This window comes from Haemaphysalis longicornis, unplaced genomic scaffold (genome assembly GCF_048455015.1).
Source record: "Haemaphysalis longicornis isolate Haplotype H1 unplaced genomic scaffold, Haemaphysalis longicornis Haplotype H1 scaffold_1, whole genome shotgun sequence".
NCBI classification, from domain to species: Eukaryota; Metazoa; Arthropoda; class Arachnida; order Ixodida; family Ixodidae; genus Haemaphysalis; species Haemaphysalis longicornis.
Genome location: NW_027526203.1, coordinates 138,911,715 through 138,925,791, shown reverse-complemented (window position 1 = coordinate 138,925,791; position 14,077 = coordinate 138,911,715).

Genomic DNA, 14,077 nt, shown 5'->3' with positions numbered 1-14,077 from the left:
TTACACAAAATTTAACATTTTACCCACACTGATATGGAATACGCGCGAATGAAACACTTAAATGGTAGTCAATGCTGTACCCATGTCAAGTCAGGTGGTAAGGGGAAAATGAGGTTGCATTCTCCAGACTACGACGCGTTGCAAACCATCCATATAGGTTATTGACAGGTTAATGTAACTTAACCTGCGATTCCTGTGAGCCGCAAGGGTGCCAGTTCATACCTGCTGTTCAACGGACGCCACACACGCTGCTGTTGGTCCCAGCGTGTGCAGAAGGTAGACTCGTCCGTGAAAATCACCTCCCGCCACTCCTCTGCCGACCACTGCTCGAAAGCTCGGGCGAAGTTCAGTCGCTCCTCCCGCTGCTTCGTTGACAGGTGCGGTTTCTGAGCGGCAATGCAGTTCACGAGACCCGCCTCTCGCAATCTGCTTCTGATTGTGTCGCAGCAGCAACTGAGATCCAGAGCATCGCGGATCTCCCTGGAGTTGAGAAATGGGTCGACAACAGCGGCAGCAACAATCCATTCATCCTCTGAAAACGTGGTCACCCTCGGCCGCCCACTGCGCTGAGCATCACAAATTCTCCCATCTTCATCTCTATACGCTGTAAGAATGCGGCTCACCGATGTTCGGCTCCTACGGGTGCGGCGGCAGATTTCACGCTGAGGGACACCTTCGTGGTGAAGCCGGACGATCAGCCTTCTCTCCTCTATCGGCACTCGGGGTGGCATTCTGGCGAAGTAAAAAACCCGATGCGAAGGAAAACTAAACTGCTGAGACCCTCGCTCAGTAATGGTATTGAACTTTCCAAAGGCAATACAGGGACCTGATTCAGATAAAATAGGAGACCAATCAGAGTAAAAGATTGCAGCAAACTTTCTATAAAAAGTTTTGTACTTGTTTGGAGCGTCCTTGGGTGGCTAGATTCAACCATCTTCGTGTGCAAGTTTGTTCAGAACTATTTCAAGTTCTGAGCACAACTCTGGGTATGATGATGATGGAGATCGGTATACAGATCCGATAACTGTGCTACGGCTACTGCTACGTTGAAAGTTGCAATCAAATTCTAGCCAAACGGAATCGACGTTAGCAGGTGGCGACGAAAAGTCTGATTAGATGGTGCGTATTTGGCAGAGCCGCCATAGTGAGTGTCTCGGCAACATAACTCACCAGACCATTGAGGGATAGGAAATACGTTTATGTCGGTTGGGCTTAGCCAAACTTCCGAAAGACACACAACTGAGAAATAGTTCTATAATGTAAGGAAAGTCAATCATTTCATCAAAGTTGTTAGAACGACTGCGCATATTGAGGTAAATGAAATATTTGAGTTACCTTTTTTATTAGGCAAGCATATTAATTATACAAGTGAGTATTCAGCCAGTCTATGCTAAACATATTGCATTACAGAGGGTAGGTTTGGCCTGAGAGATGGGATACAGGTCAGCAGCGCTTACTATGATGTAAACTTGGCTATCCTCAGTTTGTCTTGCGTTAATTCGGCAGTTATCTGTCAAGAGGAACTTTATTCTTTTCTTTCCTTAGTCCCGGTGCTTGTGGGAACAGGCGTTTGTTGTCGGGTGTCATATGCTCGTTTACAAAGATTTTGCTTTCTTCCCGGTCTGGAAAATTCAGGGCTGTCGTCGTTATGCGAGCTTTCCTTGCCTTACAAATAAAGTCGGTTTTATTTGTGCGGGAGCAGAATCTAGCGATAATATTCGTATCTTCGCTGTAACGTGGTGCACAACATCTACACCAGCAGGTTCTACGGTGCAACCTACTGCTTCCCCGATTTGCCTCTTTCTACAAATTAAGGGCAGGTCGTACACTACGCCTTCCATGCAATCCACGAAGGGCTTGCAGGGTTTTATCTGACACAAATATTTACCCTTCTTAGAACCATGGTTCATGCTGCAGAGGGCAGACAGCTTCTTTGGGGAAGAAAAACAAACTTCAATGCCTGCTCTGCCACCTATGCCCATTAAGTTATGTGAAACGGCATGAATATACGGGATAACTGTCATTTTTCTCTTTAGTATTTGTTCCTGGTTTTGCAAATATGATCCCCACAGCTTTTGTTTTGGCTTTAAAAATACCTTCCGCATCCGAGAAAAGCACGTGCCTAGGTGGCCCAAATTTTAAGAACTCGTCGCCTGCGCTCTGAAGCTCGCCTCAGCATTGTAACTACAAGACTTAGCGAGAACATTTTTAAAACGGAGTTTTGCAGTGCCCCTTTTTACTATAGTTTTTGATTGCGCTGACGAAAAAGGCAACAGCGCTTTTGAACCCCTTGGCTCGTATGCCCAACATACATGGTTTGCGGAAAAACGTAGCCTGAAATCCAAAACCTGATGGAATCGCAAAGCAGCATTTCATGCAGGAGTGCCACAAGTTTCATACACGTTAGAAATTGCCATTGCGCACACTCTACGTGTTTAACGCAAAAATATTGGAAGGGTAAGAGCTACTTTTACGAAGGAACCCGTGGACGTATGAACACCAGGTCTCGAGCCAAGGCAGTTTCAAAACAAGCATTATTTTATTTGTCGAACTACTGCAGGGCACCTCGGAACCCACACTAACACAGTTCTCCTCTTGCTGTGCCGTGTGTCATCGATCAATTCGTCGTTCAATCCTTATTCCATGAGGATTCATGGTGCTCTAGCTGCTTCTGAACTTCAGCGTTGCCTTTGAAGCACTCATTGCTGTCCTCGTAACGTTTTCATTTAGAAGCCGGCTTCGGCCATGATCTTTTCGACGCTCTATTGAGTGCCCTTCGTATTATCGCCTCAGGGCTATCCCCAAGATTGATCTTTCCAGTGAGTCCTTTTCCAGTGACATGATCAAGGTCGCCCGTACTAAGTGCTTTGGTGATGAACTTGCTGATTAAAAGGGACAGTCGAGTCACATCAACATCGTAGTTCTCGCCGATGTATTTCTTGATCGCGTGAAGGGAACAACCACGGGGTTGTCCAAGAGCTCTGACAGCGTAAAGTACCATAACCTCAACGATCGGGTGCCGGCGCGCAGTGCTGTGGGAGCGGCCCCCGCCCTGCTGCTTCTCTTTAACACTGCCTGGCGCGTTGACACTATTGGATGGTGCTAAGAGCTGGCGTGCTTGACGCGGCTCCTTCTGTTCCCCGGCTTCATCTGGAGTGGTCGACCTCGGAGCAGAGGGACCGGGGATGGCTGCTGGCTCCTCGGCGACCGCAGTTCATACCTGCGACAAAAAAACGTTGGGTTCTTGGCAGGACGCAACAAACAAACGAAGCGTGAAGGAGCGCTCACCTCGTAACCACAGGGCAGGGTGCACAAGCTTCGCGTGAATGCCGCACGACAACGTTGAAAAGAAGAAATTTAATTTTCTGGGGACGGTTATTATGCAAAAGCGTGCAACATGTTAGGGAAGGTACACTGTAAACAATTTGGTAAATTTACAGAGTCTTTGCATACTTTGCATACAATGCGTGTTGCCGCTCAGAAATTTTTTGTGAAGGTTAGTGAACAGAAACCTGTTAAAGAAAAACAGATTTTCGGTTATTACGTCGTCTTGATCAATAACAGGCGTGAAATCGCAAAGAACACTCGACTCTTAATGCGGATAAAATAGAATAAAGTATGGTTAATTTTAAAAAGTTCTACTAGAATTTTTTGAACCGTCAGAACAGCGCGTGGCCGACGTCGTTTTGTTGCAGTCCTGCAATTTTGAAATGCGGCCGCCTTGTAGGTATCAGCGCAACGACACAGCGGCGGACTTTTTTCTTCAACTTTTCATCTTCCCAGTGTGCGTACTAAATTTTAACTATGTCCCGCGGAGGCTGCGCCTTGTTCCTATTTATGCCTCTTTATTTTCCAGGCCTTCCAGGTTGGCTTTGCTAAGTATCGAGAGCGCCGACCCTTTTGCTTTTTTCACTCTGCGCTCCTCCACAGCTCTGAAGTTCTCGGCAATAGCGGCGCTGGCTTTGCTTCGGTACAAGCTGGAGTGAAAGACCACGAAGCCACCTTCCTTGTCCGAGGTACACAGCTTAAGTCCTTTAGTTCGTAGTTCACGTATGGTAGGTCCGAAGCCCCTTTCCGGGCACTCTTGGATCTTTTCGCGCATTAGGTAATCCATTCCTTCGCTTATAATGCGTGGAGATTCTTCGCTATTCGCTCTGCTTGCCACATTTGGAATCTGCGCTACTTTGTCGACGTTCTGAAGCCTCGGCAGCATGCAACCGGAAGGTTCGAGACAGCCTGGACGATGAGAGGGTTCTAGAGCTGTTCAGGTACGTGGACGACTTTTTAGTCTTCTGCAGTACAAACGTATCGAAACAATCAGATGACTGCAAGGACTGTATGCTGCGCACTTTCAAGGACAGTTGCAAGTCGCTGGTGTTCACGCACAAACTACCACATGGAGACACTATCAGGTTTCTTGAGCCGACGCTTGAATTCAGACCTGGGCATGTTTGTTGGCAATACGACACCCGCTCAAGCAAAGGGTTTCTTCCGTACGATTCCGCCCATTCAAAGAACGTGAAGAGGGGCCTAGTTTTCACGGCCCTCAAGTCAGCCGTTCAAAGGTCTTGTCACCACCAGATGCGCGTCAGCTTCGGCAAGCGATTGGCCCGATTAAGGCAGACAGGATACCCCGACCAATTGATCACAGCTGTGTGCGAGTCCATTCTGCAAAGACTAAATAGCCAGAGCAGGGTAGAAGACTCGACGAACACCACTGAAGAAAGAAAGAAGTTCGCCGTGGTTCCGTATGTGCACGGCCTGTCCCACAATATAAACAAAATTGCGGCAAGACAGGGTGTAAAGGTGATGTGCTCAGTCCCTATGAAAGCATACACCATGTGCCGCCAAGTAAACAACGCCTCAGACGAGCGCATATGCAAGACGAATAACGAGAAAATACATTGTGAGTGCGTCGGAGGCGTTGTTTACAGCATACCGCTGAGACCCTGTGGAAAAGTATACGTGGGACAGACAAGCCGGTGCATGAATGATAGGGCCAGAGAACACGCAGCAATATTGAAAGCGACGGCCACCTCAGGAAATCAGAGTATGCATTGCCGACGGTGCGGATGCAGCGCAAACCTGTTTGGTATTGCTATCACAGGAAAAAAACAAAACAAAAACAAGCTGTCGAGAAAAATAACGGAAGCCATTATGATAGACGCAAGAGGTAGCGCGTGCGTGAGCAGCCCGTCAGTACAGCTGACCGAAAAGGAAAAGCTGTACCTTAGGCAGGCATGTGCCAAGACTTAGTTCATCGGGCGACAAGGACCCATTTGCGCGATATCGTTTTTCGGCCTTGGAGGGACATGTGTGACGCAGCAAGTTATGTATATTTTCATATGTGATAAGTATTCACAACCCGTATATATGTTTGACCTTTGTAATAAACGTTCAGTTGCTAGTCCAGCCTTGTCCCTCTGTTTTTGTTAATATTTAGTCCTTTGTTTCCATGTTCAGCTGCTTTGTTCTAAACTTAATATGCACCATCTCAACCTCAACCAACTAGCCCAGCAACAAACTCTCCTGTACATTTTCCGGACGTGCTGACCCGGCCCCGGTCCGCGCAACCAACGACATCGCATTCAGATTGATGGATAGGCCACGACGAGCTAGACGCACAGCGCACGGAACGCACCATACGCGGCGAATGACCGCACACCAAGGTTAGGGGAGTTTTCCAGCAAAACCGACGCGCACAGTGCATGAAACGCACCAGAGGTGACGAACGACATCCAACTTGGACCGCTGGAGCGGACCACGGCGAACGAGATGCAAAGCGCACGGAACGCGACCAAGCCAGCACACACGCAGGAAAGCGCTATTTGCGACATCCTCCGCTCCTGGTGCTGCTATCCGGACTTGGCCAGCGAATGTCACAACCGCAGAAATCAACCTTGGCACAAGCAACAAATAACCCAGCGCACGCCGTTACACCCCACCGGAACGCACGAGCTCTTCGGCACCCGCTGCTCCAAGCCGAGTCCAGCGAACGAACGACATTACACTCGGGCAGGTAGGTCCGTAAACGAGCAACCACACGGCCAGCGCTTGCGGCACGCCCGAGCAGGAACGTACATCCCCCGCACCAGCGCTCCGATCGAGACACACGACAAAACCCATTTAATACAAGAGGACGCAAGCGCGAGCAAGCGGAGTCGGTACGAACGGAACGCCTTCGAAGCCTGCGTGTACGGGAGAGGTAGCGATTTTAGCATTCTCGAAACAACGGGTAAAAGAGGAGAGCTTGAGCGACGGAACGGACACGGCAAGAACGCTAACAAATGAGCCTGATCCAGACGAAGGCATCCAACACCCTATCGATAAAGTGACGCCTACGACACCGGGGAATGTGGGCCGAACGGACGAGACGAACTACGCCCGTTTCCACACCACAACGGTTTCACTTTCGAAGCAACCACGGCGAAAGCGAGCACGGAGCTGCAACGATTTTGACCGATCCGCCACTTCACCCTACGACCACACCACGCCACCTCACGCTAAACGAAAAGCCAACCGGCTTCCGCACCATACGCAACGCACACCTCAATCGAGGCAACCTCCTCAACGCACCGAACTAAGCCATCCCTGCGCACCGCAGCCAGCCGACAAAACGGCCGTTTACGCTCCCACATGCTTCAAGCACGCAACGAGCTACAGGAACACGATCGGCGACGGAAGCGACGCGACTAACGCAGCGCCGTAAACTTTGTCAAGTTCAGGTCTGACGAGGTGAATACCACGGCACACATTAAACAACACGCCGATTTGATATTCGCCGAACCTCATCGAGACAAACGCCCTGTAACGAAGTTTCTGGTATCCGGAACGGACGTCAATCTACGTGGACACTTAATTGTGCCTGGGGTATTGAGTATTGAGTTGAGTATGCGTGAATGACACAAACCCAGTACTCATGAATACAGATTGAGTACTCATGAGTACAAATTGAGTACTCATGAGTGCAGATGAGTACTCATGATTACATAGTGAGTACTCATGAGTACAGATGGAGTAGGAATATTCGTGAGGACAAATGAGTTTGAGTACAAGTGAGTATGATTTCAAATGAGTATGTGATAAGTGAGTACGAGTGATTTTGACAACCAGCGAGCTTTTAGATTCTGAGTTTGATTGAGTACAGGGTTAATGAAAAAAAATTGTGATTGAGTTTGAGTGAGTTCTTTCCTTTTTTCCGACCTATGTCCACGAGTGCATCACCCCGTGTGGCGTGCTTACCTGCGCGCAAATATCGCAGCATGCAGGTGGCCTTCGTGGCCCACAACGTCTGGCTGCAAGCGTGGCAGCCTTGGCGGCCTGGCTTTCATCGCCGACACCTGGCAACCCTTGGCTGCCATCATTGAGCGTTGTGTATCTTTCCCGTTTTCGCCACCGCATCTGGGGCATCCACAAAGCGTGACCGCGTCAGCACAGTTGCTTTCCAGTCTGTTCCCCCGTCCAAAATTCCTTGCGCACTCGTCGGTGATTTAAGACTCAAGCTCTTCGTCTAAGCCACCTCATTCAAAAGAACGTGCGCGTCATCACAAGCCTTCGCAAGGCACACTTGTTGCAGATCTTAAGGCGTGCTGCAACTAACTCAATGCTCTTCAGGATTTGGCCGAGCGGCTATCGCACGCCCGGTCCACTCCTCTAGGACGACGGCTGGCCGCCAGATTCGGAGGACATTGGGGCATTCCAGACGCCATCTCGCATTTTTAACAAAACCCGCAGCCTCCCGGAAGTCCATTCTGCACGGGAAATTCCTACCGAGACATGGGAGCTGCACGAACTGCTCGCCACACGGGCGCTGCTCTTGCGGTCCCGGCGGCTACATGTTGCCACGGTCTTAATCTACACTGACGTTGCCCATTCCAACGGAGGTGCAGCTTTTGCCTGCGACGTCTCACCTGGCACCACTACCGTGCGAATGGTTCAATTTCGGTGAGGGAAAGCAGGCGAGAGTACAGAAAACGGAAAAAGAAACTAAAAAAAGTGAAAACAAGCAATCACGTCAAAAATAAAAACAACCCGGGGATGCCGCTTGCGAACTCTACCGTACGTCCCGATTCTTGAATTCATTTTGTTTTTGTTGAGGATATTGTAAATGGCTCGCCATCGTGATAGGCCGCTAAGGTTGGTGTGTAGATCCCGGCTGAAAAAAAATATCGGTAGTTATTTATTGACACGCACAGCTAGCGGCCTCATTCACCTGGCCTCCTTTCCGAGTCCACAAATTTTTGTGGGGTTGCTGTTGAGGGCGGGAGGAGGGGAACGTGAGACTGGGTGAGTCTGAGCCTTCCTGCGAATACTTGAGTCTTGATCTGAGACCCCGTGAGCCTGCGCGACACTGTGATCTTGGGCTCTTGTACGACTGCGTCAGAATGTGTGAGCGTGAGCCCTTGCGAGACGGCGTCATTTTGGGGGATATTGGTCCTTGTGAGACTAAGGAGCCCACGTGACACTCCGCGAGATTGCACAACACTGCGTGAATCAGTACACGTGAGTCTGCGTCGATTGCATGAGACTGTTAAGGCCGAACCGCATAGAGCGTCTTTTCGCGCGATTCGCGCGCGTCGGCGTTGCGGGCGCGTTTTTTCGACGCGCGCGTCGACGATTCCGCGCCCGCGGCAGCATCTGTATTGGCTAGAAATTGACGCGCGTCGCGCGCGGCAGTGGGAGGAGCCTGGCGATTTGCGCCAATGGGGAGGCGCGCGCCTCATGGCGGCGGTTTCGAAGCGCTCGAGACAGCCGGCTGGCTCCACCAGGGATGTTTAGGCTTATCACCCCGGCAGATATTAGAGAGTTTTAGCATAGCGGCTCCGTCCGCTACGCTAAGGTTAACGGGTAGCGGGACCCGACTGCGCATGCACGCGCTCGTTCCTGCACCGGGAGGCCCGCCGACCCACGCTTCGTTACCTAACATGGTGGCCAGCGGGCACTTTCGTTCGACCTGCACAGAGGCGTACGTAGCCAATCCATTCAGATCTAACTGTAACGGAAGTTTGGTTCTCGTGTGCATCCGCAGAGGTTGACACCAGCACGTCCTAGGTTGGAGAAAAGAACCTCTTGTCCAGGCCTGTCAAAGTCGCTTCAACCTGACTTCGAGCGCTTCGAGCATGCCAACTTCCGCGTGTACGACCTTGCCCGCGCCACCATCGCAGCCGCTACCAAACAATTCAGCTAGCCGCACACGGTTTTCTCTCGCGGATGACATCGATCCTGCTTGAAGTTAGAAATTTTCAGCCTTTTACGGACCCAGGCATGGTGGACGGAGATCCTCCAGAAATTGAACAAAGACCTTTGTCGCTCGTACACAGTGCGAAGTATTAAGGAACGAGTCGACCTTATCGCGGCCCAGTTCCTACAGAATGATCGGCGGAACCTGCAAAAGTAAGTACTTATTATAGGCAAACGTTGCATGATCACATCTGCTGCTCTAGCTGAGCGTGTGGGTAACTGCAGTTAGCAACCGCTCTCTACAAAGTGCGCTTTTGAAACCAGGTCCGGTATTGAGGACGAGTACGGTGAAAGGAACCGGCTACTTCAACAAGTTGTCGACCTGATAGAGGAATCCGGACACCTGATTAAGCAGCCCGCGAAGAGACCGCGGAAGCTTCTGCAGCCTCTAGAGATCCGTCCTCATGATCCGCCACCGCAGGCAAGCAGTTGCGGCACAGCGACGCTGCCGATGGCGGGCTCGTTCCAGTCAGCGCAGAGGGAGGACGACCTCGCTTACCGCGATGCGGAAAGCATGGCGTTCTGCGGCGACGTGTTGGTTGAACGAGGGTGGGAAGCTGTGCGAGTCCGTAGGAATTCATTAATAATAACAGCGTAAAGGACGGGACACGAGTGAAAACAGACAGGGACGGGCGCTGACTGACGACTGAAGGTTAATGAAAGAAACAGACATATAAAGGGAAATGCAATGCATGTGGAAAACAAGAACGACAACATCATGAAAAACTAAAATTGCTGTTCCGTGGTATCACCCACGACCGTCACACCACCTAAATAGTTAATCTCTTTAGCATGCAGAGCGATTGATGGCATGCTGACATTTTGTAGATAGTAGACGCCTCCGAAATTTCACGGGAGCGTTGGTCCGGGTATCTGCTCACTATCGAGGTGCGGTCGAGCTTCGGTGAGCATTTATGTTTCCCGCAATGTATTACCAGATTGTTCCCCTGAAACTTCTTGAGCGAGTTTGCATGCTTGCGCAGGCGGTCACTAATACAACGCCTCGTCTGCCCTACGTACGACGTGTCGCAGGACAGAGGGACGTTGTACACAACACCTTTCCTGCATCCCGTGTAGGCATTTGTATGCCTATGACACAGCGACCAAAACTTTGGCCACCGCTGTTCACCTTTCTGCAGAGCCGGGAAAGCTTGTTGGGGGCCGAGAACATCACTCCTACGCCACACTTTCTTCCCGTGTTCACCAGCTTGTGGGAAACACCATGCAGGTATTGAATGATGGCCATTCCTTCCTTTTCTCTGTTCGGGTTCTTCTCCGGCCTACCCTCGAGGATTTCCTTTAGAAAAATTCCAGAAAGGCTCTTGATTAGACAGTCCGGGAAGCCCGCCGTCATCAGTCGCGATTCTTGCTCTTTGAAGCTCTCTAGGACAAGGTGGTGGCAATTTCTCTGGAGAGCATTCCGCAAAGCACCTTGAGCAATTTCGCGCTTGACCACCTTTGAATGAGCCAACGAGAATGGCAGTAGGCTTTTCTGCGAACGGGGGGAGTACTGCCAACAGATGTGTTGTGCGTGAAGGTGGGGCTTGAAGTCCAAGAAACGAAGCTCTGAGTTGACCGGAAGTTCTCTCGTTAATACCAGCCCGCTCAAAGCCGACTCGAAGATGCCGCAAATATGGTCAACCTTTGGCTCAGACGTCACACCTTCCGGACACTCGTACATGACCAAGAAATCGTCGACGTACCTAAAAACCTTGGTGATTGGGGTGGCACGCAACTCGCCATTCAGCTTCTTATCATAATGGGCCAGGAGAAGGTCACTCAGCAACGGAGCCGGGCAGGATCCAATGCAAACGCCGGACTTCTGCGCATACAGATTCCCTTAAAATTCCACAAGTGAGGAGTCAAGGTAGAAGGCAAGTAGCTCCATCAATCGGCCAACACTTGTGCTGCAATGGTTCTGGAACCTCACAGATCCGTAGTGGTCAGTGCTGGTGCTTACGGCCTGGAGTATTTCCGGATGTGAACCCGCCGCGGTGGCTAAGTGGCTAAGGCGTTGCGCTGCTGAGCACGAGGTCGCGGGTTCGATTCCCGGCCGTGGCGGCCGTTTTTCTGATGGAAGCGAAAAGCAAAAACGCCCGTGTGTACGAGATTTCGGCGCACGTTAAAGATCCCCAGGTGGTCAAAATTAATCCGGAGCCCTCCACTACGGCGCGCCTCATCGCCTGCGTTGCGTTGAGGCGTTAAACCCCACAATCAATCAATTTCCGGATGTGGCAGGGAGTAGAATAAATCCTTAATGTCAATTGAAAACGCGGTCACGGCTACCGGCTCAGCCGTTTTCAGGTACTCGCTTCCCGGTCTTCCCAAACTGTCTAATCAAGAGCCTTTGTGGAATTTTTCTAAAGGAAATCCGCGAGGGTAGGCCGGAGAAGAACCCGAACAGAGAAAAGGAAGGAATGGCCCTCATTCCATACCTGCATGGTGTTTCCCAAGTGTGGCGTGAGAGTGATGTTCTCGGCCCCCAACAAGCTTTCCCGGCTCTGCAGAAAGGTGAACAGCGGTGGCCAAAGTTTTGGTCGCTGTGTGGTTAGGCATACAAATGCCTACACGGGATGCAGGGAAGGTGTTGTGTACAACGTCCCTCTGTCCTACGACAAGTCGTACGTAGGGCAGACGGGGCGTTGTAATAATGACCGCCTGCGCGAGCATGCAAACTCGCTCAAGAAGTTTCAGGGGAGCAATCTGGCAATACATTGCGGCAAGCATAAATGCTCACCGAAGCTCGACCTAACCGCGATAGTGAGCAGATACCCGGACCAGCGCTCACGTGAAATTTCGGAGGCGTTTACTATCTACAAAATTGGGGACTCTTGTGTCAGCATGCCATCAATCGCTCTGCATGCTAAAGAGTAACTATTTAGGTGGTGTGACTCTCCTGGGTGATACCACGAAACAGCAATCTTCGTTTTTCATGATGTCATTCATGTTTTCCACATGCATTGTATTTCTCTTTATTTGTCTGTTTCTTTCATTAAACTTCAGTCGTCAGTCAGCGCCAGTCCATGTCTGTTTTCACTCGTGTCCCGTCCTTTGCACTGTTTTTATTAATGGGTGTTGGTTGAAGCAGGTGAGGTATCCATTACGGTGTGAATATGTTGTCTATGCTGAGGGCTGCCACCTTGTGCGAGAATCGAAGAACACTCGCTGTGACAAGCCTCCTTAATTGTTGTCAGGACTCAGGGCACCTCGGGGAAGCTCCAACTACAAAGGGTGCACAGTATTCCTCGCTTCCAGTGTTCTGTTGGGCTGAACGCGTAGACTCTGGAGCCACCCGAACCTATAATGGTGTTCCTCAGTACCTCTATATGTCGTACACGCGCGTTTGAATTGCCTGCTTTCTGAAATCAATACCCGTTCCACATCCCAAAGCATGCAGGGCTAACAAATATTCTGTTGATTTTATCAGGTTTGCATTCTTGAACGCACGACTTCCTTTGTCTATGAGGCTGGCGCAGCTGAGATTTGTGTGTGCATGATCTCACTTTTTTGTCTGCTGGGTCTAACTAAATGAAATGAAAGCTTTAGGAACTATCTGTTTTGATGCGCATGATTAGGTCAGCGTGATAAAGCCTTGCGGTTCTGAAAGTTGTTGAATTGCGTCGTCGCCTACTTTGAATGCATTCTTCACTGTAGAGACAGGAATGTGTCAGTGTGAAACACAGCTGCAATAAATTAATTTTTGTTATCCATAAAGGCGACTGCATGAACTCTGCAAAGAAGTGAAAGATGTTAGAATGCATTGATCTATTAATAACAGACAAAGCTTCTACAATACTGCATTTTAAATACAAAGCAACTTGACCAACTGTAAGGCCATTTTAGTTACTAACAACTGAGGAAGCAATAGTGTAACAGACATAATAAAATAGTAATAATCTTTTAGACTTCGAATCCACTATAAGCAAAGTAACCCTTACCTCTCTCCTTGTTGCATTTCAACCTCAATGCACCTGAACACGAGTAAGTAAAATTACAAAAGATTAATACTGAGCCCTCTACTGCGGCGCGCCTCATCGCCTATGTTAAGGTCAGTGCGCTAAACCGCACAATCAATTACTGTACGGCATTAAATCAGCCTTAGCCAAGCACTAGTTGCTTTAATATCCCCCCATGAGTTACACATGCGCGCACACACACGTGTAGGCTTCCAATGCCTGCACTTATATGCAGGGAACTTTGTCGAATGTAGTGAACCTTTTTATCGAGGGGCTAATGTAATTAAAAGAAGCTTAGTAAGCACAATTGAGAATAGGTACTGTCTTTGGGCAAAAATAATTTGAAATATTTCTTTTGAACAGGTTCATATTCCACAAAGAAGTGGAAATGCCAGCACAACAGCCGCAACAAAACAGCAGTGAGAAACTGCACTATCTGTGAAGCCTTTGTTGACATCAAGATTAAACGGGTCACAAAGGACACTCAAAGAAGCAACGTCTTCTTGAAGAGGGCAGTCCCTCCGGCTGCAGTGGTCAAGTTCCATGAACAACACAACCACGCCGTGGACTGTGCCGAATGAATGCGGCTCTTGCGGAACACCGCAGACACCCGTGCGGCATTTCTTGAGTATTTCAAGAGCCGCATGAGCCCCGCAGTGGCATTGGACGTCCATCGGAAAAAACTCGCAGCTCTGGAGGATGGAGAGAATTTGCGGGCAAATGGAGCCCTGAATCATCCCCAAACACCGTGTACCATTGGTTCTGGATGTGGAAGAAAGCTAGCTACGGTGAAGACCTGCTTGACCCATTGTCGAAGCTGGCCGAGGAAGCACCGGCATACCTCGAGAAGGGTAAGTTCTTATCTTCTCTGGCAGTGAACC